This window comes from Chiloscyllium plagiosum, unplaced genomic scaffold, assembly GCF_037043375.1.
Source record: "Chiloscyllium plagiosum isolate Xiang-an unplaced genomic scaffold, Cpla_swu_hap1 HiC_scaffold_42, whole genome shotgun sequence".
Classification (NCBI taxonomy): domain Eukaryota; kingdom Metazoa; phylum Chordata; class Chondrichthyes; order Orectolobiformes; family Hemiscylliidae; genus Chiloscyllium; species Chiloscyllium plagiosum.
Window position 1 is genome coordinate 102,570,911 of NW_028270180.1, and position 26,906 is coordinate 102,597,816.

Here is a 26,906-nt window from a genome sequence, read left to right on the forward strand (position 1 = left end):
TAAGAGTGGCAATCGTTTTCCTGGCAAGATAGAATAAATACCTGCCTGGCTTATCACCATGTTCAAAAAGTCTTTGTTTTGCAAAAGTAAGTTCCTTCTTGGCTGTCTGTGTGAGGGTGGAACTCACTGTAGACCGAAGCGTTGTAATCCTCTGCAGCTTAGCCACTGAGCGAGAATCACAGTATGCACTCTCGGCTGCCCTCAGTTTTGCCTCAAACCAGCGTTCCTGCTCCGCCTTCTGCTACATCATTCGGAATAATTATTCCCTTGGCATAAGCTTAGCAATTTCCCATAGAGTGGATGAGCTATTGGTTGAATCTGAATTAATGGCTAAGAAAGATCTGAATTCGTTGTAGTGGTCAGCACAGTGGCACAATGGTTAGCACTCACAGCACCACAGACCCAGGTTCAATTCCTGCTTCAGGTGACTGTCTGTGTGGAGTTAACGCATTCTTACTGAGTCTGCGTGGGTTTGCTCACACACTCCAAAAATGTGCAGGTTAGGAAAGATGTCCATGCTAAATTGCCCGTAGTGTTAGGTGAAGGAGCAAATGTCGCGGGTGGGTCGGTGTGGACTTTTCCGGCCGAAGGGCCTGTTACTACACTGTAATTAATCTAATCTAACTACTCAATTGACCAACTAGTCTTAAAAATAAAGGGATACATTCGCTAGTGTCTCGAAACTATTATATTGCACTTAATGTTAATCAATAAGTATACTGCTTCATGGTCAGAAATGGTAATATTACCAATTGTGAAGGATGCCATCGAATCTAAGATTGTTGCAGGAATGGGGAAGAAATCAACCCTCGTGTGGCATTTTTGCCGGTTAAAGAAGAAAATAAAATCCCTACTTGTGATGTGGATCTGCCACCAGACATCCACCAGCTCTCGTTCTGCACACATATCCACTAATTGCTTACATTATAACGAGGGTATTGGGGCACCTTTCGACATTCTGTCTACCGTGGGGTCCATAAGACTTTTGAAAACTTCTACAATAATGTGCCACGATGCAAGATAACTGAATTTGGAGGGTACGCTAGGAGTGGGGTGGGGGGGGGGGTGCGTGCGGGGGGCAATAAACATTCAAAATACTATATTCTTTACTATAGTTCAAGGCTTTGGGTATTACGAGCCTCCCGTGAGTGCCAAATACAATAATCTAGTAGGTTAAATGGAAGATTCTTTTTATCCATTATGGCTTCTCCCCTCCTCCTAATATTAAAAGTCGAGAAATAAACCCGATCAAACCCGACCTGCTGTAATATCAAATGTCCCTTGTCATCAAGGTGCATCTCCTGTAATAGGACAACATCCACTCTCTCTTTTTAAGACTAGAAAGTAAATTTCTCCTCTTTTCAGGCCAATGCCTCATCTTAATGCACCAGGTAGACCACTTAAGCACATCATTACCCAGAACACATTGTGGCAACATTTGAACTCGAGAGAGGAAGAATTCGAATTACTGATCATTACTAAACAAAGTCTCCTGGAGCTTAAAAACTACACAAACTAAGGCTACTACAACTGACAACTCTCAAGACTATCCAAAACTAAGCATTTTAAGTAAATGGCTGGGATGGAGTGGGTTAGGGAAGCACTTTGACCGTGCTGTGATGCAGAGCCCAACAAATCAGGCCTTCCAGATCGCCACAATCTTGGATTTCCCCTTAACATTTTATCGATATTATCATTTCATTTTGCATTGTATTCCTGGATGTGCTGGAGCAGTGTGATTTTGTACCACTGTCAGCATTTCCCCAACACTGCACATTCCTGCCATTCCCCAATAATCCTTGACTCCATTATTCTTTATGCACCTTCTGTCTGTGCCTCAAACATATTCAATATCTCTGCCTCCAATGCTCTGCAGGGAAGAGAGTTCCAAATACTCTCACCATTGAGAAAACAAAAAGTAACCTCATGTGTGTGTGAGATTACTTATGTCTCCTGACCTGAGAAAGGATATATTAAGTTGGAAGCAGTTCGGAGATGTTTTACTTCATGCATTCAGGGATGAGAGTCTTACATTATGGAGGCTTTAACAGGTTACTCTTGGAATCAGAGGTGATCTTATTGAAACATACAAAACCTAGAGGAGAGTGGATCAGATAGATACCCACTGGGTGTTTGTATCATCCAAACTTCTTGTTGTTTTTATAGAATCTCTACAGTATGGAAGCAGGACATTCTGCCGATCATGTCCACATTGACCCTCGGAACAGTATCCCGCCCGTTCCTGTCCCCCTACTCTATCCATGTAACCCTACATTTCCCATGACGAACCTATCTAACCTACACATCCCTGGGCACTATGGGCAATTTAGCATGGCCAATCCACTCTAAGCTGCATATCTATGGACGATGGGAGGAAACTAGAACACTGGGAGGAAATCCACACAAATTTGGGGAGAATGTTCAAAATCCACATCGAGGGTTGCCAGAGGTTGGAACTGAACGCAGCTACTTGGTGACGGGAGGTATCAGTGCTAACCACAGATCCACCATGCGCATCCGTTAGTTTTATTAGTTACTTGTGGCTAACTAAAGAAATCTGCCTGACTTGTTCCTGTCACTGAACCTGACTCAGTCTGAGAACTTTATCATCGGCCATATCACCAACCTGGTTACATTTAAAATTTAATGTGAGCAGTGGAGGAATGGGACGAGAAAAGGAAACGGTGACACCCTCCTACATCCATCAGAGCAGGAATTAGGATAAATCCACAAAGTGGGATTTCAGTCAAGTGGGAATTCTCTTTCCCAGAATTTTGGGGTGGCTGGACCTTTATATTATATTGAAGCTGGCTTTGTCTAATATTCCATGGACAGGTGAATCAGGGATAATGGTACATGGAAAGAAAAGTGCAGCTGGGATCACAATGAATTGAGCCATGACCTTATTTACTGGTGGGGTAGTGTGAAAGGGCCGAATGGCCCACGTGTCCCTCAGCCCTATGTTCTGATGTTCCATTCAGTCCTCGGACATGCTACACAGGGGCAGATCGAGGACACTCCAATGGTTGGGGGTAGCTTTGGAAATGTACTTGGAAAATCCAGGCTGGATCAGGAAGTGACTACCACTCCCACCCCCCAATCCCTGTTTCCAGGCTTCCCCTCTCTGTACCGTCTGCTCCAGATGTAGGTCATGTTGCAGACCCAGATACGCTGGGAATACAGCCACATACCCCACGCAGGGTTAAAACAACAAATCCTCTGCTCTCCCTGAATGCAACATTGTACAACACGATTTCTAGCAAAATAACCCGTTACTTTCCAAAAAGCATAACATGTGAAATTAATAAGTAGGAACAGGAGTAGGTCAATCGGCCCCTCAAGCTAACACTTTCATTTAATAAGAACATGGCTGATCTACTCCAGGGCTCAACTCCACTCTCTTGCCGACTCCTTGTATCCCTCCACACCTCTCGGAGTTAGGGAATTCCAGACATTCACTATCTTCGGAGAGAAGACATTAATCTGCATCTCAGATTGAAATCGATGTTCCTTATTCGGTATCTATATCACCAAGTTCGACACTTTGCTCAAGAATGGAAACAACTTCTCAACATCACCCTTCTCCAACCCCTTCTGTGTCTTGTAGGTTTCAGCATTATCACTCCTCATTCATTTAAACCCCAATTAATTATCGCCTCATAGAGATTCTCAATAACACAACCCTTTCTTCCCAGGAAACCGCCTAATGTACCTTTATCAAGTCCGTTGTTACATTTTCAGGCATCTCCAGAAATACTTTGCATGATTTTACAGGGCAAAATATCATTTCCCTTTCACAAAACCACCCTGACTCTGCGTGAAGCGTTTCTAAATGTCCATGCTTGCCAGGTTTTCAAAACTATACTAGTCCTATCTGTTTTCATTAGGTCCATGTGCCTCTAAATGTTTCCCATTCATATGTTTGTCCAAATGAGTTTTAAATTTTGTAGCTGTCCTTGCATCTCCCACTCTTCCTCTGGAAGCTCATTCCATACCCACAACGCCCTCTGTGTAAAAAAGCTACCCCTTTCTCCATTTTAAATCTACCCTCTTTCACCTTAAACCTATTCCCTCTATGTTTGGATACCCCTACCCTTTGGAAAAGACCTTGGCTATTCACCCTATCCATACCTCTCATGATTTTATAAGTTTCTATAATGTCACTCCTCAACATCTTACACTCCATCTGATGCTAACATCAAGAACAAGCGTTTAAAGATAAGCACTGCAAAATTGAAACAATATTAAAAATGACAGGTAACCAACACTCAACCCAAATGTCATACTGTGATTTATTTTTATGAAACGCTTACTAGTGCCAATAAGAAGTCAAGCACCTGAATTCCTTTATCTAACGGGGGTGATGATGACGACAGTGAAAACGTATCTGAGGCAAAATCTATATAATACCACATGGTCAACATTCTCCCTCCTGGCCTCCGTATAACTTTGTGTGGTTGTGTCTTTGTTATCTTGCATTCAATAGAGAGAACCCATTTACCCCATTCACACCTTAAATTCGACCCATTATACAGAATATTTTCGTTCAGCACTGCGAAAAGCCCGTTTTCTTTTGTCACACCCTCTTTTCCCTGCCACCCATCCTCCATATCTGGCAAGTGATTAAAAGACCATTTTCAATTGTATTCAGTTTTGATGAATTGTCACACTGGACTGGAAACGCTAACTGTTTCTCTTTCTCTGCAGATGTTGACAGACCTGCTGAGTTTATCCAGAAATGAATAGGCGCAGAACAATTTTTCAATTAAATAAATAATTATGGATACTGGAAATAAAAATAAAAAACCTTTATAGAAGGTTCACTGGACCTGAAAGTTTAACTCTGCATTCACTCCAGAAAATTCTGCAATATCTTTAGCAATTTCTTCAGCAATTTATGATTATGAGCAATTTCCAACGACAATTGTCAAAGATGCCCAAACGTCCTGTCCAACATGGAGCGCCGTACACTGGGAACTGAACAGTAACGCACGGTGACAAGTTCCTTGACTCTGTAACTGCGTAAGGCTGGCATCACTGATACTGCAGAGCTCTGAATCATGGTCAGGGAGAAAAACAGAAGGAAACATATTCACTTCAAATGCAGAAGATGGCATCACTGAAAGGAAAAGATTCAGATTAGTACCTTAAATGGATATTGTTTATGTAACAATTTGGAGGTGTGCCGCCAAGGAAAGACTTCCAGCAGAATGACAATATGAAAATGGAAGTATTTCCGCATCAGAAACCAGAGCAGGTCACTAAATACAGGGCTGATGGGTGAATGGGTCTCGCTGCGAACTGCTGGGGGGGGGGGGGGGGGTGGGTGGGGGGGGGGGGGAGAGAGAGAGAGGCAGACAGTAGAATTGAATTGTAGGTATTACAGGTAAAACTGGGTTATCATCTGATGCTGTAGATTTCAATGACAATCTGCAACTTTTTCTTCAGGATAGTCCATCCATCTACCATTTCCATCAAGCCGATCCATGGGTCAGTGACGAGTGTGGGTGAACATGGTCGGGTCGGAATCACGTGCACCGACACCCATGACAATCCATTAAAGCTACCGCACTTGACTGGTTATACTACGAACAGCAGGACTAACATCTGATACAGAGAGAGAGAGAGGATCCCAAGACTAACAAATCAGATATAAGCTCTCTCGTCCTGTCAAATCCATTCATAAATGTCAATGGACCATTAAACAACTTACTGGAGAGGACTCCACAAATATCCCCATCCTAAATAATGGAACAGCCCTGTGCATCCATGTAAAACATGCAGTATCTGCACGATCTTCAGCCAGAAGTGTTAAGTCGATTACCCACCTCACCCTCACTATGATACCCTCAGAATCGCAGATGCCCGTCTTCAACCAATTTAATTCACTGCACGTGACATGAAGCAACAGCTGGACACTGTAGATAGACAAAGGCATTTGGCCCTGACATCATTCCTACAATAGGACTGAGGACTTTTGTTACAAAACAAGCTGAAGGAAGCTGTTTCATTCCAGCTCCATCTCTGACAACTCCCTGGCAATGTGGGTAATTAACAACTGCAGTCTTCACTTTCTCCTAATGTGGGTAATTACTCAACTATGTCCCTTCCCCTAAGAAGGGAATAATTACAATTGGACCAATTACTACACCCTCAGTCCCATCACGATAGTCAAATTGGTTGGGGTAATTTTTGATAGAGCTGTCACACAGCACGGAAATAATCGGTTCAGTGTGGTTTCCGATAGGCCTCCATGTGGATATGGTGCTGTTGTGGAATTGTCATTGGATTGCTAATCCAGACCAGAATAATTCTCTGGCAACTGGTGCAAGTTAAATACAATTAATAAAATATCGAGATCTAATACCTGGTGTCAGTAATAGTGATCGTGTATTCGATGTCGATTATAGATTTGATCTCCTTCCCCAGCGTACTTTCAGGAAGTGAATCCCCTGTGCTTTCCTGTCTGGCCTAAAAGTGACTCCAGTCATGTGATACACTCTTCAATGGTCTCTGAAGCGGGCAGGCAAGGCACTCAATTGTATCAAACTGCTCCGAGGTCTTAAATGATAAACCCGGAGAGAACATCCGGCACCAGCCTCGTTATCAGAAAAGGGAACGGGAAACACTATCCTGTCGACCTTGCAGAGACCTCCTTCCTAACAGCTGAGAGCTTGTGACAACATTTGCAGAGCTTTCCCACACACTGCACAGAAGCATCGGGAAAGAAATACGTCCTACAACTCATTGAGCTTTCCCTATCCTAGTTAATGGCCGAATATCTCCTCAACGCAGTTTTCCCCATACAATATACATATCCCTTAATATGTTTAAACATTGTGAAACATAAAATGAGAACTGCTGTAGTCCATTCAGCCCATCAGTTTTGCGCCTCCATTCTATGTACAGGCAGTTTACTGATAATGCATGTTGATTAAATACAATTTGGCTGCAATGCAATTCATGAACCTTTTTCTATAAAGTGAACTGACGTTCACTGTGACGCGATTCCTTGGCTGGCACCAGCTGAACAGCAAATCCTGCCTCAGAAACCTTCTGTCTACAAAAGGTACAATCAATGTGTTCAGCAAAAACAGGAATGCAATTGGCTCTGCAGGCCTTGAAACTGAGGCTGAAACTTGGAATTGTAGTCTATATTTCGAAAGAACTTTATTTCAAATTGTGGGGAGAATCTTGGAGAGAACTGAAATTCGGCATCGGCATCACATGGTCAGTCAGCCCCCGCGCGCTTTCTGGTGAAGATTGTGGTGAAAGGTCCGGTGCACCAGTGAGTGACTGTCGTGTGAAAGCGTTACATTTACAGCACTGTTACATTACAACATGTAATTTAAAGATTTATTTAGACTGTCCTATTGTGTGTTAGATCAAATTTATTTTTGGTTTTTACTGATATTTTTGGGAGTTCGCCACTTACCCTCATTTTTCCATAGACCCTATTATTAATATTGCACGATTTTCTACAACACAGTATTGCACAGGAACACAGTTATCGTCTTATTGCAGAACAACCTGGAATAATAGCTGATCTTCTATCTTCACACCATACTCCTGCTCTCTCCCCATCCCGTTAGTTTCCAGAAGTCCTTATTTATATTCAGTCCCTTGACTTCCGCAGCCTGATCTGGGAGAGAGTACCCCTGGTTCGCCAGTCTCCGAGTGCAGGCATTTATTCTCATCTCAATGCAAAGTGGCCTGACTGTACCTAATATTGTGGCCCCTGGTTTTAGGCGTTCCAACCAGGCGATTTACTGATCTGCTTGTAATCTGTCTCGCCCTGTCAGAGTGTTATATAGTTCACTGGGATTTTCATTCATTTTCCTAATACCCATGGAATACAGGTCCAGTTGCCCGAAACTCTGCTCCCACAACAAGTCTGTCATCCCAGAGATCAGTCTGGTCATCCTTTGCTGCTCTCCCTCAATGTCAGGTTGGTCGTCTGTTAGGAAAAGAGACCAAAACTGCACACAATACGGCACAATGTTCGTGATGGGGTCTCCCCAAGGCCCTGTACAGCTGTAGTAAGATACTTTTACTCCTGTACTCAAATCCCCCTGAAATGAAGGTGAATACAGCATTTATCTTCTTTCCTGCTTTCTACTCCTGCAATATTGCTTTCAGTGACTGGTGTACAGGGAGATCCAGATTCCTTTCAAAGTTACAGTTCCCCAGATGCTGGGCCTATATACAATTGTCAGCGTGGCAATGCCATTCCCAGTATTAGATTAGATTACATTACATTACAGTGTGGAAACAGGCCCTTCGGTCCAACAAGTCCACACCGACCCGCTGAAACGTAACCCACCCATACCCCTACATTTACCCCTTACCTAACACTATGGGCAATTTAGCACAGCCAATTCACCTGACCTGCACATCGTTTGGACTGTGGGAGGAACCCGGAGGAAACCCACGCAGACACGGGGAGAATGTGCAAACTCCACGCAGTCAGTCGCCTGAGGCGGTATTGAACCCAGGTCTCTGGTGCTGTGAGGCAGCAGTGCTAACCACTATGCCACCGTGCCGTTGACTTCTGGCTTCAGAACTCACTGCCTTACATGGACTCTGAGGGCTTCGCAGAAATAAACAAAAATGCAGCTTAAGTTCATTTATAGTGCAACATTTTTCAAACAATCATTCTTCAAATTAAAGGCTGCCATTCTATTGTTCCCATCAAAGTACACAACATCTCATCTCCTCCATTACTCTCCACCTGCCACGTATTTTCCCAGTCACTCCACTTGTCTCAAAAACCTTGGAACTTTTTTACATCCTCCTCATCCACTCACAAGCTGACATCGTTTAGTGCTGTCAGCAGACTTGGGAATATTGCATTTGCGCCCCTCACCCAAAGATATGATGTGTGTTGGGAATAGCTGGAGCCCAAGACACGATCCTTACAATATCCTCCAAGCCTTCCATTTAAAAATAAAACATTATTTTATTCCTACTCACTGTTTCCTGCCAGCTCTCCCATTCTATATCTATGACCATATATTACCCCCAGTCCCATAGGAATCGAATTTGCACAATAGGCTTGGGGCTTTATCAAAAATCTTTCTAAGATTCCACTCGCATGGCATTGATACCTCCTACATAAATTTCCTAAAAGCCACTTTCTCAAATATGATTCCCATGTCATAAATCCTGTTGACTTTGTCTATGCCCATTAATTTCAGTCCAATACTTTCTCTAAACTGTTTAGTTGCTATTTTCATTCTATTCCACTTTTCTCACAAGACTGAAATTTCCTCGTATTGCCAGGGAATTTTCTTTTTTGTTTTGTTTTCTTCTGTGAAGGCTTAACTAAAGTATTTGCTCCATAGTTCTGCTATTGCCCGGTCCTCAATTATCTGGTATCAGACTAAGAAATCTCCAATGTTTTTCTCTTAATTTTGCCTTTGACATATTTCCAGAAAATATTACAAGTTCTCTCTTAACAACTTTACTAAGATATTCTACAGAAACCCATCAATTCCTACCTTATGCTACTCAATGATTTACCTTCCACACCCTACAATCACAGAAGCACAGACTGTGTACTACCAGAAATACAGCACGGTCTACATTCGGCCCACTTTCCGACACAAGACCGTCGCCGTGAATCTTAAAGCATTTGAAGTGCACAACCGTGTGGTTTCTAATGGTTTGAGGTTACCATGACAACTGCACTCTCAAGAAGTGCATTCCAGACCCCAACACCCTCTGGTTGAAAAACAATTCTTAAATCTTCACTAAACCGCAAATCCTTCACTTTAAAAGTGTGGCCCTTTGAGTCAAAGCAACAGCTGCTGTCTATCCACCCTGTCCATGTACTTCGTAATCCATCCCTCTGAATCACAGACCTCGCAGTCTTCTCTCCTCCAAACTAAACAATCTGAGGTTATCCAGCCTCTCTTCATGGCTGATATGCTCCATCCCAGGGAACATCCTGGTGAATCTGCTCTGCACCCCCTCCACTACAATCACATCATTCCTGTAATGTTGTTCCCAGACCTACACACAGTATTCCGTCTTGCCCTCACCACTGTTCTGTATAGTTCTTATAATCTATGCCTCGATGAATAAAGGCTATGTTTACATTCCCCTAGCCTTTCCCAGATTGTGTATTAACCTGTGCAGACACATTCAGCGATGTGTGGAGAAGCACCCTCTGAGCTTTCTAGTGTGCTGCCCTTCATTGAGTACTCCCCTATCTGGTTCCTTCTTCCAAAGTTGCATTACCTCATAGTTATCAGGGTTACATTCCATCTGCCATTGATCCACTGCCAAAAACCCGGCCAATCTATGTATCAAATCCAAACCTATTTAGTACACGCCCCACCTCTCGTCCATATTCACAGCTGCATCATTTATGAATACCACAAATAATAAGGTTAAAAATCTCACAACATCAGTTATATCACGTGGTTGCGCATTTTTATGAAGAAGCTGCGTTTCGAAAGCGAGTGCTGCCGAATAAACCTGTTAGACTGTAGTCTGGTGTTATGCTATTTTTAGATTTGTCCACCCCAGCCCAACACTCGCACCTCCAAATCACAAATAATAAGGGACCCAGCACTGATGCCCGTGGTACAGTGTTGGACACTAGCCTACAGTCACACAAACAGCCTTCTCCCACTCCCCTCTTTCTCCTACTACTAAAGTTGATTTAGATGCAACTTGGCAAGTCACTAATGAGTCCTATGTGTTCATTGCTTATTCTGTTCCACTTAACAAACTTTCAGGTTATCTGGGGATTCTCCGTAATCTTGATCTGCCTTGCCCCTCTGTTAGTCAGTCTCCTCCACGCACAGAATTTCCTCCTTATTGCAGTCTTATATGGTTTGTCCCTTATCCTGCCATTATTTGCCTTGAATGTGGATTAGACAGCCTGATATATTTCCTGTTAATTTCCAACTTGCCGTATGTTTTGTAAGTTTTATAAAGTTCACAGTGACCCACCGCTGATTCGTTGAAACTCTAGAGAACATAGGCCGAGTTTCCTCATCACGCAATCTCGCCATCTGTGGGATTTATCTGGATAATGTCCATTACACTTCCTCTGTGGTCAGTATATTCTTTCTCAGATTTGGTCACCAAAACTGTTCTCAATACTCCAGGTACAGTCTCACCAATACTCTGTGAAACTGCTTCAACATGTCTTTACATCTATATTCTGACTCCCTTAAAGGAAGGCAAACCAAACTTTAAGTTTCCACTTACATATATTCCTCCAAATACCCTTCACATCATTGCATTTTCGAACTCACTGTGTGAGTTCTTATAGAAAGCCTTCTGATAATCTAAAATATGCCAATTCTACTGGATCCCCATTATCTACAGTGCCACCGTGCCGCCATTGGTAGGTGGCACAGTGGTTAGCACTGCTGCCTCACAGCGCCTGAGACCCGGGTTCAATTCCTGCCTCAGGCGACTGACTGTGTGGAGTTTGCGCATTCTCCCCGTGTCTGCGTGGATTTCCTCCGGTTGCTCCGCTTTCCTCCCACAGTCCAAAGATGTGCAGGTCAGGTGAATTGACCATGTTAAATTGTCCATAGTTAGGTAATGGGTAAATGTAGGGGTATGGGTGGGTTGCGCTTCGGCGGGTCAGTGTGGACTTGTTGGGCCGAAGGGCCTGTTTCCACACTGTAATGTAATCTAATCTAATCTATGCTGTAAACATCAACTTCAAACAATTCCAAAGTTTATAAAGTATGATTTCCCTTTCAGAAATGCATACTGAGTCTCTTACATATTGCCGTTAATTTCTAAACATCCAATATCACATCCTATATAATATATTCCAACAGTTTCCCGACAAATGTCAAGTTAATTTGTCAGCAGTTCTACACACTATCTCTTCTTGTCTTTGTAGATGTTTGGATCCCTACCATTCATCTATAGTGCTTGGATCACGTTTACTAATGTGCATTTATCTACACCAGCTTCCAGACTCTGCAGAATGTACAGGAAAATAGAATGCAGTCATCGACAATGCAATCAATACTTCTACTTGTGATTTATTTCTGAAGATTTTGGTATGAAGTACATTTGATTGGTCAACCTTATGTTTTGTCAATCCAGCTGCATGTTCAATATTGCCTTGTTACTGATATGAATTGACTTTATGTCTTTACTTCCACAAGTCCTATATGATCACTTCGTATTTCTGCGTGATTTTCCGGATCTTACTCCATTAAGACAGGTGTAAAGTAACTGGCCATTTGCTTTGCTATTTCCCTATTATCCACCATAAACTCGTTTCTCCCGATTGCAAATTTCCACATTTGACTATGTTTTTTTTCTTTTGAAATATAGATCATAGATTTTTGCAGTTTTTGTGTTCCTGTTTGTTTGCATGCATGTTCGCTTTTTGATTTCCTGATCAGTTTCATGGCCCTCCTTTTCTGGATTGCAATTTTCTGAGAATTCTTAGGGTTCCACAATATCTGGATTCTTCTGAAGTCAATTCCTGTGATTAATATCTTCTTTAATTTGTTATGTTAATCATCATTAAGCCACTTTCTCACTCTTTGGTGTTTTCACCTGAAATAAGTAGACATATCTTTCCGACTATGCAGTATTTCTATAAATCTCCTGGTACTGACTAGATGTATTCAGGAACACTGCAGGGGGACAGAGAAGTAATAGCAGTGGCCGTGGTTGGTGCTTTTATATCATCAGTAGCCAACGTGTGAGGTCCTGGAGGACTGGACGGTAGCGAATGCTGTGCCCTTATTCAAGAAGAGCCACAAAGAAAAACCTGGGAATTATAGACCAGTAAACCTAACAACTCTAGTTTTTTGAGAAGACTCTGAGAGAGACGATATACATGCATTTGGCAAGGCAGGGTGTGATTATGAGCAGGCAGCACGTCTTTGTGCATGGGGGATCATGGCTCAAAGATTTGTGAGAGTGCTTTGGTGAAATGACCAGTAACTTTGACAAGGGCATGGTGGTATATGTAGTGTATATTGATTTCAGTAAGGCCTTCAGTAAGGTTCCACATGGTAGGCTGCTCTGGAAGTTTAGGTCATATGGAATTGAGGGGGAGCTGGCAAATCAGATCCAAAATTTGCTTGATGGTAGGAAACATAGAGTAATAGTGGAAGTATGCTTGTTGGACTGAAAGCTTGCGATGAGTGGAATGCCTCAGGGGTCAGTTCTGGGACTATTACTGTTTGTTTTATGCATGTATATTGTATATATATATATATATATATATATATATACATATTACACACATCTATGATTTAGATGAGAATGTACAGGCATGAATTATAAGTTTCAAGGTGACACTAAAATAGATGGTATCGTGGACAGTGAGGAAGATTATCAGAAATTTCAGAAATTACAGTAGTGCCTTGATCAGGTGAGGAAGTGGGCCAAGAAATGGCAAATGGAGTTTAATACATATAGTGTCTGTTCTTGCATTTTAGAAAGTCAAATCAAGGTAGGAGTTTCATGGTGAACGACAGGGTCTTAAGGAGTGTATTGAGACAAAGGGACCTTGGAATTCAGGTTCAAGCTTCTCTGAAAGTGGAGTCACAGGGAGACAGGGCAGGGAAAAAGGCATTTGGCACACTGGCCTTCATCAGTCAGAGTAATGAGTATCGAAATTAGGGAATTATGTTGCAGTTATACAGGATGCTGGTGAGGCAATACTGGTAGTGTTATGTTGTGTTGTTTACTTTGCTATAGGAAGGATGTTATTAAACTGGAAATAGTGCAGAAGAAATTTATAAGGAGGATGCCCGGACTAAACGGTCTGAGATACAGTGAGAGGTTGGGCAAGCTAGTAGTTTTTACTTTAGAGTGTATGAGACTGAGGGGGATCTGCAAGAAGTGTATAGGATCATGGGAAGCATGGATAGAGTGAATACAGACAGTCTTTTTTTTCCACAGGATTGAGCAACCCACGGACTAGAGGGTATCAATCTAAGATCCGAGGGGAAAGAGTAAAAGGTAACCTGAGGGGCAAATTCTTTTACACACAGGGTGGTATACACATGGAATGAGCTGCCAGCAAAAGTGGTTGAGGGAGGTACATTCACAAAATTTAAAATATATTTGGACAAATACACGGATAGGAAAGAATAAGAAGGATATGGGGCAAGGGCAGGGAAATGGGGTTAATGTGAATCGACATTTTGTTTGGAATGGACCAGTTTGGGCTGAAGGGCCTTTCTCCGTACTGTCGGACTCTATGACTCTCACAATCATTGCTTCTCCCATTGAATGTTATATTATACTTCCCCAATTCATTGGAGCGTACTTGACCATCTATCCTCCGGGCTTCCATGATGTTTGACCAGAATATTCAAACATTCGATATTGTATTCAGACGCCATGTAAAAATGCAACATGTTAATGTCACTATTCCTCCAAAGCTGCTTCAGAGCAAGGTTATTAATTAGTCCTCCTGACAACATAACACCAAATCTGAAATAACCTGCTCTATAGTTTAGTTCACAACATACTGTTCAACCTACCTCATACACACTTTCGGAAGTTTTTCTTCACAGTATTAGTAGTCACTGCAGTTTCGGTGCAAGTTGACACCATCCATTATTACTGCAGCACCCACGATTATTTGTTACTCATTCACAGGATTAGGGCGTCGCTGGATAATCAGCATTTATTGCCCATGCCAGAGGGCAGTTAAGAGTCAGCAGCGTTGTCTTGAGTCTGGAGTCACATGCAGGCCACACCAGGTAAGGACAGCAGTAATCCTTCCTTCAAGGACATCAGTGAACCAGATGAGTTTTTCCAACAATCGAGAATGGATTCCTGTCATCATAAACCCTTGATTCCAGATACATATTGAATTCAAATTCCACCATGGCAGGATTTGAATTCATGTCCCCAGAATATTACCTGGGTGTCTGGGTTAAGAGCCCAGCGATAATATCACTGTGTCATTGCTCCCCCTTGCATATACTTGCATACCTAATTTCCAGAGCAAATGTTGTAAAGTATTTACGTGACAGTTTTGGTTTTGATATATAACACACTAATGTTTGCTTCACCTTGCTATTTGTAAGATCCACCCAAACTGATTCTGTGGTAAGTGATGGAAAGGGTCTGTGGCGTTATTACCAATAGACTTGGTCAAGACGTTCAGGGAGACTCACCTCAACGCTGAGATAATCTGAAGAATTGGTCAGCAATACAGGACAAGCATCAATATTCTTTCCCCCCACTTTGCCAGGATAAGTGTCACCATATTCTTCCTATCCCTCGCACTCACTGTATATCTGTTTTAACACCTAGCCCCGAAAAAGGCTCACACTCTATCTCCAAAGCACGACTACACTCACTGTTGAATTCAGCACTTTCACTCCCCCACGTTTTCTGTCACTGACGCAATAGCCCCGCAAACTAATACCACTGCATGGATACAACACTGTGGTCAGACTCCCTACGGACATCTCACCCTTCCCCCTTCCACTACACCAGCACTAATAGCAGGGATGCCCACTCCCACCCTCACTCCGTCCCTCCTCTTCTCCCATTCCAGGAGAAACATCCTGGAATAGGACATAAAAGGCCAAGCCGGGTGTTAGAGTGCCCGATATCCGTTCCTTCACCCTCTACCTCGACATGTGGGCAGGATCCTGGAAATAACCAGAGAGGACCAGGACACCTTCTGTGGAGATTCTGAAACATCGACGTCCCACCAACCAAGTAAGCAGCAATGTTCAGCAAAGAGCAATTCTCAATTTAAACTCGCTGGCTGTTCCAATCTCATCTCTCTCACTTTTCAGGTTTAGTTAAAAGCATTAAAAGACTAAAAATAAAAATAATCTTTATTCTCTACAGTAAAAATGTTAAAAAGAAAAAAATAAACGACATAAGTTCATTACGAAAAATCTAAAACATGACGTTCATTCAAAATTAGTAAATACTCGACATCATTTCTCTCACTAAATCTTCTTACCACAGTTTGTATTCTCGCATCTGCTTCTTTAATTTCAACGGAATATCGTGTCTGCTATCAAATGCTCATAGTAAATGCCCCTTCCTTCCTGAACTTTTCGTAAACTGTCAATATATGTTCCCCATCAAGTTCGCATTGTCATCTCCTGTGGGCAGCTGATGCATTATTGTTTGTTTTGTCCTCATTGTTAAAAGTTCTTTCAAATAAATTCCACATCCCAACTGGAAAAAGCGGTGGACGCCGAACATTTCCTCTGTGTAATCTTCTACCTCCATAGTTATCCTCGAACCTCCAGCAGCGGTTGCAGTTCATATGAAGCGCATCAGTCAAATGTTCTATAGCTTCGTGAATGTTTTCAATGTGAATAAATGCAAGACCAATTATCATTTTAGCTCTGAAAGAAAACTATGAGTCAGTGTTATACTTACTCAAGTGTCTTTCTAACATTTTTACTGAAGGGAATCAACAATGTTTTTATTTTTATTGCTTTGATTCATGCTTTTATCGAAGCCTGAAAAGGAATAAATATGAGCTGCTTTGAAATAATTCTGCGCCTAAATGGGTCTGCGGCAAAATGGGCTGCACCAAACAGGCCGCACCAAACAGAATGAAGTATTCAGTAAATTACACAGCACAGGAGGACGCCATATAACCATTCCAGGCTGTTATGAAGAAGCAGAGACGCCCTGGGTAGCTGTCAGGAAATGCAGAATAGAGATCATTACTCATTTTGTGTTTGGAAAGCTGTAACGAGTGGAATTCTTCAGGGGTCTGTGTGAGGTGATCAACAAATTCCAATCTATACTAATGAACCGGATAAAGGAGATGGAGCTCAGTTTGCTCATGCACCAGAATAGTCACTCAATAAGATGTCAAATGGAGACAGAGCGTCTGCAATGGGATACAGACAGGAGACGGCAGAGCGTCTGCAATGGGATACAGACGGGGGAGGGAAGAGCGTCTGCAATGGGATACAGACAGGGGGAGGGAAGAGCGTCTGCAATGGGATACAGACAGGGGAGGTCAGACCATCTGCAATGGGATGCAGACAGGGGAGGGCAGAGCGTCTGAAATGGGATATAGACAGGGGGAGGGAAGAGCGTCTGCAATGGGATACTGATGGGTGAGGGCAGAGCGTCTGCAGTGGGATACAGACCGGGAAGGCATAGTGTCTGCAGTGGGATACAGACGGGGAGGAGAGCATCTGCAATGGGATACAGACGGGGGGAGGGAAGAGCGTCTGCAATGGGATACAGCTAGGGGAAGGCAAAGCGTCTGCTGTGGGATACAGACTGGGAGGACAGAGAATCTGCAATGGGATACAGACGGGGAGGGCAGAGCGTCTACAATGGGATACAGAGAGGGGAGGGGAGAGCATCTACAATGCGATACAGACAGCTGAATGCAGTGCGTCTATAATGGGATACATACGGGGAAGGGTAGATCGTCTGCAATGGGATACAGAGAGGAGGAGGGCAGAGCGTCTGCAATGGGATACAGACAGGGGGAGGCAAGTGTCTGCAATGTGATACCGACAGGGGAGGGCAGAGCGAGGGCAGTCTACAATGGGATACAGACAAGAGGAGACAGAGCGTCTGCAATGGGATACCGATGGGTGAGGGCAAAGGGTCTGCTATTGGATCCAGACGGGGAGGCAGAGCATCAGCAATGGGATACAGACGGAGGAGGGCAGTGCTTCTGCAATGGGATGCAGACAATGGGAGTGCAGAACGTCTGCAATGCGACACTGACTGGGGAGGGCACAGCAACAAGCAATGGCATACAGACAGAGGATGGCTGTGAGCAAAGCTTCAGCAGAAAAAAAAACAGTACAATATATATGAAATGGAAATTTTCTGTTTTGTGGAAAAAACGAAACATCAGAAATTTATTTAAATGCAAGGAGAATGCAGACCTCAGTGTTACAGAGGGATTTGTGTGTCTTAGTACATGAATCACATCAAATTAACCTTAAGATGTAGAAAGTGATTTGGAAGGTAAATGTCGTGTTCCTGTTTCGTGCAAGGGGTGTTGGGTATGATCTTAGCGATGTTTTCTGCATCGGTACAGGGCATTGCTGAGATTACATCTGTTGAATTACGTGTAGCTATAACTGCTTAAACTGAAAAAAAAAAACAAAATTGATTTCGAAACGTCTCAACGATGTTTCTCTTTACGCATTCTTGGGATGAAGGCATTACGTTATGAAGAATTAACAGTTCGGCCTGAGAATGAGGGATGTTTTTATTGACTATATAAGATCTTGAGAACAGTGTAGTTGGTGAATACCGGATGGACATTTCTTCTTGTGTGGGAGCATAAAACTGGGGAAATACTTTGAGAATAATTCATGTTCAAAGGAAAGGTCATTGGACCGAAAAATTGAACTCTGAATTCTGTTCCTACGTGCTGACAGACAAGCTGAGCTTTTCCAGGAATTACTGTATATGTTTAAGAATATTCATTTTAACACAGATATTGTGAAGTCATGAAACGCTTATTTTTACATTATGCAAGCACATATTAACACATCTTCAAAACAAGTATGACCATTTATTGTTAATGAATTGATTCTGCAATACCGCACTGACCTGGAGTCGAGAATGTGATGGAGTCATATAGTTCGGACAATGTTCAAGAAGAGCTCACAGAGTCCAGTGTGGGACTGATAACGTTATTGATTTAACTTACGGATGGAAAATGTAGCCTATCTGTGGAGAAACATTCTATTGCTCCCTTTCTGGTTCCCTATCGCTCATCACAGCAATGTCTGGGATTGAAATAAAGCCCAGTTGTCTTTCCCACAAATGGAGGATTCCTGATGAGGATTCATTGGAATCTCCCCATTGTCTGAAGCAAAACAATTCAGCCAAATTCAACTGTTTCATGAAGAAATCCCATTGTCAGAAGGCTGTGCAAGCAGAATAACAATAGAAGTAATTATCCGACTCAATAGTGAATGGAACAGATAGGAGATTCTGTGGCTGCAAATGGGAATCCAGAATGGTGTGTAGCCTCCCACATGCCAGGGTCCAGGATGTCTCAGAGCGGCTGCAGAACGTTCTCACTGGGGATTGGAGGGGTGGGGGGTAGTGGGCGGGAAGCAGCCAGAAGTCATTGTGCACATTGGTACAAAGGACAGAGTGACACACGTAAAAATAGTGATGACATCCTGCAGAGTGATAGTAGATAGCGCGGGAAAAGGATAAAAGACAGTGGTAATATCCAGTTTACTTCCAGTTCTCCGTGCTAGTGAGGGAAAGAATAGGAGGATATGGCAGATGAAGGGGTGGAGAAAGAATTGGTGCAGGGGGCAGAGATTTTTGGATTACTGGGATCTTTTATGGGGCAAGGTGACGTGTTCACGAAGGACTGGTTGTACCTGAGCTGGAAGGGGACCAATATGCTGCCAGGCAGGTTTGCAACTGCTGAAATGGAGGGCTTCAATTAGATTGGCTGGGGTTGGGGAGGGGTGGGATCCTCAACAGCAGGGAGGCAAGTGCGAGGCTGGAAGGAGATATAGTAATCAGAAACAGTAAAATGAAGAGACAGGTCAGCCTAGACAACGACAGGGAGCAAGGAATGCCTGTTGGATTAAAATGCAACTGTTTCAATGCAAGATGGCTGACAGGTAAGGCCGATGAACTCAGGGCATGGATCGGTGCGTGGGACTGGGATATTATAGCCATTACTGAAACATGGCTAAGGGAGGGACAGCACCAGCAGCTTAAAGTACCAGGGTACAGGTGATTTATGCAGGTCAGAGATGGTGGAAAGAGGGGACGGGGAGTTTCATTGTTAATTAAGGCGAGTAACACAGCAGTAAACAGATATAAAATAACTGATGGATCATCCTGTGAGGATTTGTCTGGGGAGCTAATAAATAAGAAGGGAATGGTGATAGGATTTGGATTGTACTATAGGCCCCCAAATAATAAAGGAGGAATTAGGGGAACAAAAATATGTAGACAGACTGGGGAGACTTGTAGGGCCAATAGGATTGCATTAGTAGGAGATTTTAATTTTCCTAACATAGTCCGGGAATGACATAGAATTAAGGACTGAGATGGGGTGTATTTATTAAGTGTGTTCAGAATAGTTTCCTCAAGCAGTAAGTAGAGTGTGCAAATCGGGAAGGGACGAAGCGTGACCTACTCTAAGATCTAGGGCAGGACAGGTGACTGAGGTGACAGCGGGGGAGCACTCTAGGACCCGTGAACATAGTTCTATTAATTTCTAAACAGTTATCGAGAAGGACAAAATTGGTCCACATCTTCAGGTTCAAACTTGGGGCAAGGCGAATTTTGATGGAATGAGACAGGAGCTTGTAGGGGTTGGTTGGAGGAGTTTGTTTGCAGGCGAAGGGACCTCCTGCAAGTGGGAGGACTTTAAAAGTGAAATGTCGACAGTTCCAGGTCTATATGTTCCTGTGAGGGTAAAAGACAAGGTTGGTAGGAAGATGGAACCTCGGATGTCAGGAGATATTGAGGCTTTGACCAGCAAAAAAGGAGGCGTGGCTCAGGTCCAGGCAGCTGGGATCGAGGGAATCCCTGGAGATGTACAGGGGTTACAGTAGTTTACTGAAGAAGGAAATCAGGAGGGCGAAAAGGGGGCACAAGATAGGTTGGCTGAGAAGATTTGGGTGAATCCAAAGAGGTTCATTAAGTATATTAAAGTAAAAAGAATAGCTAAATGAGAATATGACCCCTCAAAGTCCAATATGGACACGCATGTCTAGAAACATTGGAGATTTGCGAGATTCTCAATGAATATTTCTCCTCTGTCTTTACCGTGGCCAAATACATGAAACTTGGGAGGTTGACAAAAGTCGTAGTGTTATCTTGGGCTGAGTCAATATCACAGGAGAAGACGTGTTGGATGCATTAGAATGTATGAAGGTGGATAAGTCTCATGGTCCTAAACAGATGCATCCAAGAACACTGCAAGAGGCTACAGACGAAACTACGGGGACCCTGGTTGATATTTTTGCATCATCGTTAGCGACAGGTTAGGTTCCAGAATATTGGAGATTAGCAAATGTTGTGCCATTATTCAAGAAGGTAAGCAAAGAAAAATGTGGGATCGATAGACCAGGAATCTAACATCTGTGGTACGTAGGTTGCTTGAGAAGAATCTGATGGATGAGACATCCATGCATTTGGAAACATAAGGTTTGTTTAGAAATAGTTTTTTTGACAGATTCCTGACAGTATGGAAACAGGCCGTCTGGCACAACAAAGCCACACCGACCCTCCAAACAGTCACCCGCCCAGTTCCATTCCCCTACCCTATATTTACCCCTGACGAATGCACATAACACTATGGGTAACTTGCATGGCCAATTCACCTGACCTATACATCTTTGGATTGTGGAAGGAAAATGGAGCATCCAGAGGAAACACACACAAACACAGTAAGAATATGCAAACTCCACACAGAGTCACCCAAAGCTGGAACCAAACCCGGATCCAAGGCGTTATGAGGCAGCAGTACTAGCCACTGAACCATCATGACACCCTTGCTTTTTTCAACACAGTTCAATGACACAGGTACAAAATCTATTCTGCTCTTCACCCATGATGCACGTTCCAATATCACATACCATGGATAATTTATTCTCCACTGAAAGTGTCATCTTGTTATTATTTATTAGTTTGATATTATGAATTTTAATAATTATTATTAGTTGTTGTTTTTAGACTGGAAAGATTGCATGGCTTTGTGAGTGGGAGATCATGCCTCTCAAATTTGTTTGAGTTCATTGCTGAAGTGACCAGGAATGTTGATGAGGGTAGGGCGGTCGACTGTGTGGTTTACAGAAAGGCCTTTGACAAGGTTGCCATTGATAGGCTGGTCTGGAAGGTTAGAATCGCATGGAATCCAGAGGGAGCTTGCAAATTGGACACACAATTGACTTGATGGTAGTAAGCAGAGGGTAATAGTGGAAGGATGCTCTCGGACTGGAGGCCTGTGACACATGAAGTGCCTCAGGAGTCGCGACTGGGCCCGTTGCTGTTTGTTATCTGTATCAATGATATTCTTGCGAATGTACAAGGCATGTCTAGGAAACTTGAAGATGACAGTAAAATAGGTGGTGTCGTGGACAGTGAGGAAGTATATCAGAAATTGCAGCAGGACCTTGATCAAACTGGAGAAGTGGACTGAGGAATATTTTGGCAACGTTAGATCAAGGTAGGAGTTTCATGGTGATTGGTAGGACCTTAAGGAGTGTAGTTGAGCAGAGGGACCATGGAGTTTAGGTCCACCGTTCTCTGAAAATGGGGTCATAGTTAGACATGGCAATGAAGAAGGCTTTTGCCACACGAGCAAGCATCGGTCAGGACATGGAGGAGAGCAGTTGGGAAGTTATGTTGCAGTTATACAGGATGTTGGTGAGGCTGCACTTGTAGTGCTGTGTTCAGTTTTAGTCACATTGCGATCTAAACGATGTTTTTAATTTGGAATGTGTGCAGACGGAATTTACAAAAATGTTGCCAGGACCCAACAGTATGAATTATAGGGAGAGGTTGGACAAGCGAGGACTTTTTTCTTTAGCGCACAGGAGAGGGGTCTATAGAAGTTTACATGGATAGGGTGAATGGACCCAACCTTTTCTGCCTAGAGTTGGGGAATCAAGGAGGGGAGAGCATCAGTTTAAGGTCAGAGGGGAAAGAATAAAACGGAAACTGATGGAAACTGTTTTACACAGACAGTGGTACACAAAGGGAATGAGCTGCCAACAGAAGTAGTTGAAGCATTTATATTAACGATATTTAAATGGCATTTGGGCAAGTACATGGACAGGAAAGGTCGAGAATGCGATGGGCCAAGTGCTGGGAAATGAGTTTAGTGTGGTTTGATATTTGGGTCAGCATGGACGAGTTTGGGCCAAAGGGACTCTCTGCCTCTCTCCATGCTGTAGGACTTGATGACTCTACAAATAGAACAGCATTTGGGTCAAACTCTCATTTTCCCTTTGGTCATAAGTTCGAATCATATTTGGACAATGTTCTTTCAAGTTAACTTTGCGCAGATATTTTGCTTTTCAGTTTGTTATCGACAATACGTGTGTGTGTGTGTGTGTGTCTGTGTGTGTGTATCTGTCTGTGTGTGTGTCTGTATGTGTGTGTCTGTGTGTGTGTATCTGTCTGTGTGTGTGTCTGTCTGTGTGTGTGCATTTCTCAGTATTTTTCAAAGGAAAATATCAATGTACATATTTGCAATATCCTCTCGTCATTCCTCTTTCCATCATAGTTTGTTTTGGTCATAGACATGTTGTTTTAGTAGATTAAAGAAATCTGCCTGACTTGTTCCAAACACTGACCCTGACATACTCTGAGAACTATATCATTGGCCATATCACCAACATAGTTATAATTATTTTATGTGGGCAGTGGAGGAGTGGGGCTAGAAAAGGGAGAAGTGAGCCAAAACAACACATGGAATTATCGACTCAATCAGCCCACGTCAGAGTCGAGGAGTTCCTTGGAGGGGATTCTGAGGGATGGAATTTGCATTTATTTAGAAAGACAAGGAATGATTAGCGATAGTCAATATGGATTTGTGCGGTGGAAATCATGTCTAATTAATGTGATTGAGTATTATGAAGAGATGACAAAAAAGATTGAAGAAGACACTGTGGTGTACAATTTTTACACAAACTTCAGCAAGGCATTTAATAAGGTTCCCTATCGTAGACAGATTACTAAAATTAGGATATATGTAATCAAGAAAAAGCTAACCAATTGGATACAAAATTGGATTGAAGGTAATGGATTGCTTTCCAGACTGAAGACCTGTGGCCAGCGGTGTTCTGAAAGAATCAGTGCTGAGCTCACTGCTTTTTATCACGGTTATAAACAACCTTGATGTGATTATCGGAGGCATGGTTAGTAAGTTTACAGGTAACATCACCAAATTGGTTCAGTGGACAGTGAAGAAGATTATCTCAGAATATAACGGGATCCTTGACCATCAATGAGCTAAGGACTGGCAGATGGAGTTTAGTTTAGATATTTGTGAGGTTTTTCATTTTGGTAAGTTAAACGGGGTAGTGCCCTGGGGAATGTTGCTTAACAAAGAGAACTACGGGTGAAGATTCATAGTTCCTTGCAAGTGGAGTTTAGGTCGGTAGAGTAGTGAGGAACGTGGTTGCCATGCTTGCCTTAATCGGTCAGAACATTGAGAATAGGAGTTGGAGTAACGTTTTTAGCTTGTACACGACGTAGGTGAGGCCACTTGAAGAATATTGCGTATATATCAGCTGACTCTGCTAAAGGATGGATGTTGCTAAGCTTGAAAGAGTGCAGAAAAGATTTACAAGGATTTTCTGGAACCTGAGGGCTTGAGCTGCAGGGAGATGATGAACAGGTTGAGGCTTTTCCCCCTGGACTGCCAGAGGTTGAATGGTGACATGTCAGAGGTTTGAAAAAGTCCTGAGGGGCGTGGATAGTCTGAATGGGCAAGATCTTTTACCCAATGTAGGGGCGTCCAGAACTAGACGGCATAGGGTGAAGGTGACAGGGCAAAGACTTAGAAAGGACCTGAGGGGAAACCTTTTCATACAGAGGCTGGTGGGTGTACTGTCAGAGGAAGTGGTGAAAGCGGGTACAATTACACGTTTAAAATGTAACTGGATAGGTACGTAAATAGGAATGGATCATGTGATGTGGGCCAAATGCCGGCAAGTGGGACAAGATCTGATTAGCCTGGACAATTTGGACAAAAGGATCTTTTTCCATGCTGTATGATTCTCCTGTTCTCACAGCGGGATGAGGAAGAATTCTAAAAGGGCCATTCGAATGAAAATTCTCTTTCCCGGAAGTTTATGGTGCCTCTCTGATTGTAAGTATTCACAGCTGAGTTAGTTAAAGATAAGACAGAGAAGTGAGTCACGGATAATGGGACACAGACAGGACGATGAGGCTGAGACCACAATCTGATCAGCCACAATCTTAATGCCTGGTGGAGAAGGCTCAAATTCTCGAATGACCCACTCCTGCTCCTCAGTCCCGTGTTTCTGTGTTCCATTCAACCCCAATAACCTGCTGGACAGGAGCAGTTAGAGTCCACTTATTGTTATAGCATGGTGTACAGAAATAGAGGGAACAGTTCGGTCCCTCCAGACTGTCCCACTCGGTTTGGGAGATTTGGAAAATGTAATTAGAAGACCCAGGCTGGATATGGAAGAGATTGCTCATTTCTCTTTACAAAGCTTCCCCTCTCTGTATCTTGTGCTTCATTTGTTGATCATGTTGTAGACCCAGATTCACTGTGAATACAGCCCCCAAATCTCACCCAGTGATGGCTCACAAAATCCACGGGTCTCCCTGATTGCAACATTCCATAAAAGACCTTCCAGGAAAATAACGCATACTAACTTTCCAATAACACAATGGGAGAACATCAGAAACAGGGGCAGGTCATTCCCATCCCAAGCCTGCCTTACCCTTCACTAAGGTCAAGGCTGACCTGCTCCAAGTCTCAAATCTTCCTCAATGTCCAAGTCTTCTTGAGCACTTCCATAGAACACAGAACAAAGAACAGTACTGATTAGAAGATGTCAGTGTTCGACTGGGTTGTACAAAGTTAGAAATCACATAGCACCAGGTTATAGTCCAACAGGTTTAATTGGAAGCACACTTGCTTTTGGAGCATCGCTCCTTCATGAGGTGATAGTGGAGGGCTCGATCGTAACACAGAATTTATAGCAAAAATTTACAGTGTGATGTAAATGAAATTATACGTGGAAAAATTGATTGTCTGTTAAGCCATTCATCTGTTAGAATACCATGATAGTTTCACTTCTTTCATGTGTAAATCACAAAACCTTTTTTTAAAAAAAAGTTGCATTCTCAGGTGAGCTGTGAACAATGGTGATAGCAAGACAAAATGTTGAAGGTGTTGGCCTCCTGTGTTCTCTGACTATGCCATGATGAATAGATTGATTCTAAGCTAAAAGTGAGATAACGGAGTTTTACATGAATTCATGCAGATTTTGAGCTCAAAGTCCTACATGAATGCATGCAGTTAGGACCTTCAGCCCTCGACGTTGTGTTGTTTGTCCTACTCTAACCTACATGCTTCCGTTCACTTTGTTCCATATGCCTATCCAAGAGTCTCTTAAGTTTCCCTCACGTATTTGACCCTACTACCACTGATGGTAGTGTATTCAACACACCCACCACTCTCTGTGTAAATAATCTACCTCTGATATCTCCCCTAAAACTTCCTCCAATTACCTTAAAATTATGCCACCTAGTGATAGACATTTCTGCCATGGGAAAATGTCTCTGGCTATTCACTCTCTCTCTCTGCCTCTCATCATCTTGTACACCTCTATAAAGTCACCTCTCATCTATTTTTCCTCCAATGAGAAAAGCCCTCGCTCCCTCACGGTTTCTTCATAAGACCTGCCCTCCAGTCCATGCAGCATCTGGTAAATCTCCTCTTTACACTCTCGAAAGCTTCATTATCCTTCTTATAATGAGGAGACCAAAACTGAATGCAATATTCCCTGTGCGGTCTGAGCAGGGCTCTATCAAGCTGCAGCATAACATCGCGGCTCTTAAACTCAATCCCCCTGCAACTGAAAGCCAACATACCATACGCCTTCTTAACAACCCGATCAACTTGGGTGACAGCTTTGAGGGATCTGTGGACACGGACGCAAGGATCCCTCTGTTCCTCCACACTGCCAAAAATCCTGCCTTTAACCATGTATTCTGCATTCACATTCCAGCTTGCAAGGTGAATTACTTCAGTTTGAACTCCATATGCCACTTCTCAGCCCATCTCTGCATCCTGCCGAAGTCCCATTGCAACCTACAATAGCCCTCCACATTCTGTACCACTCAAACCACCTTTGTGTCATTGGCAGACTTACTAGTCCACTCTTCAACACCCATATCCAAGTCTTTTTGAAAATAACAAAGAGCAGAGGTCACTGAACTGATCCCAGCGGGAC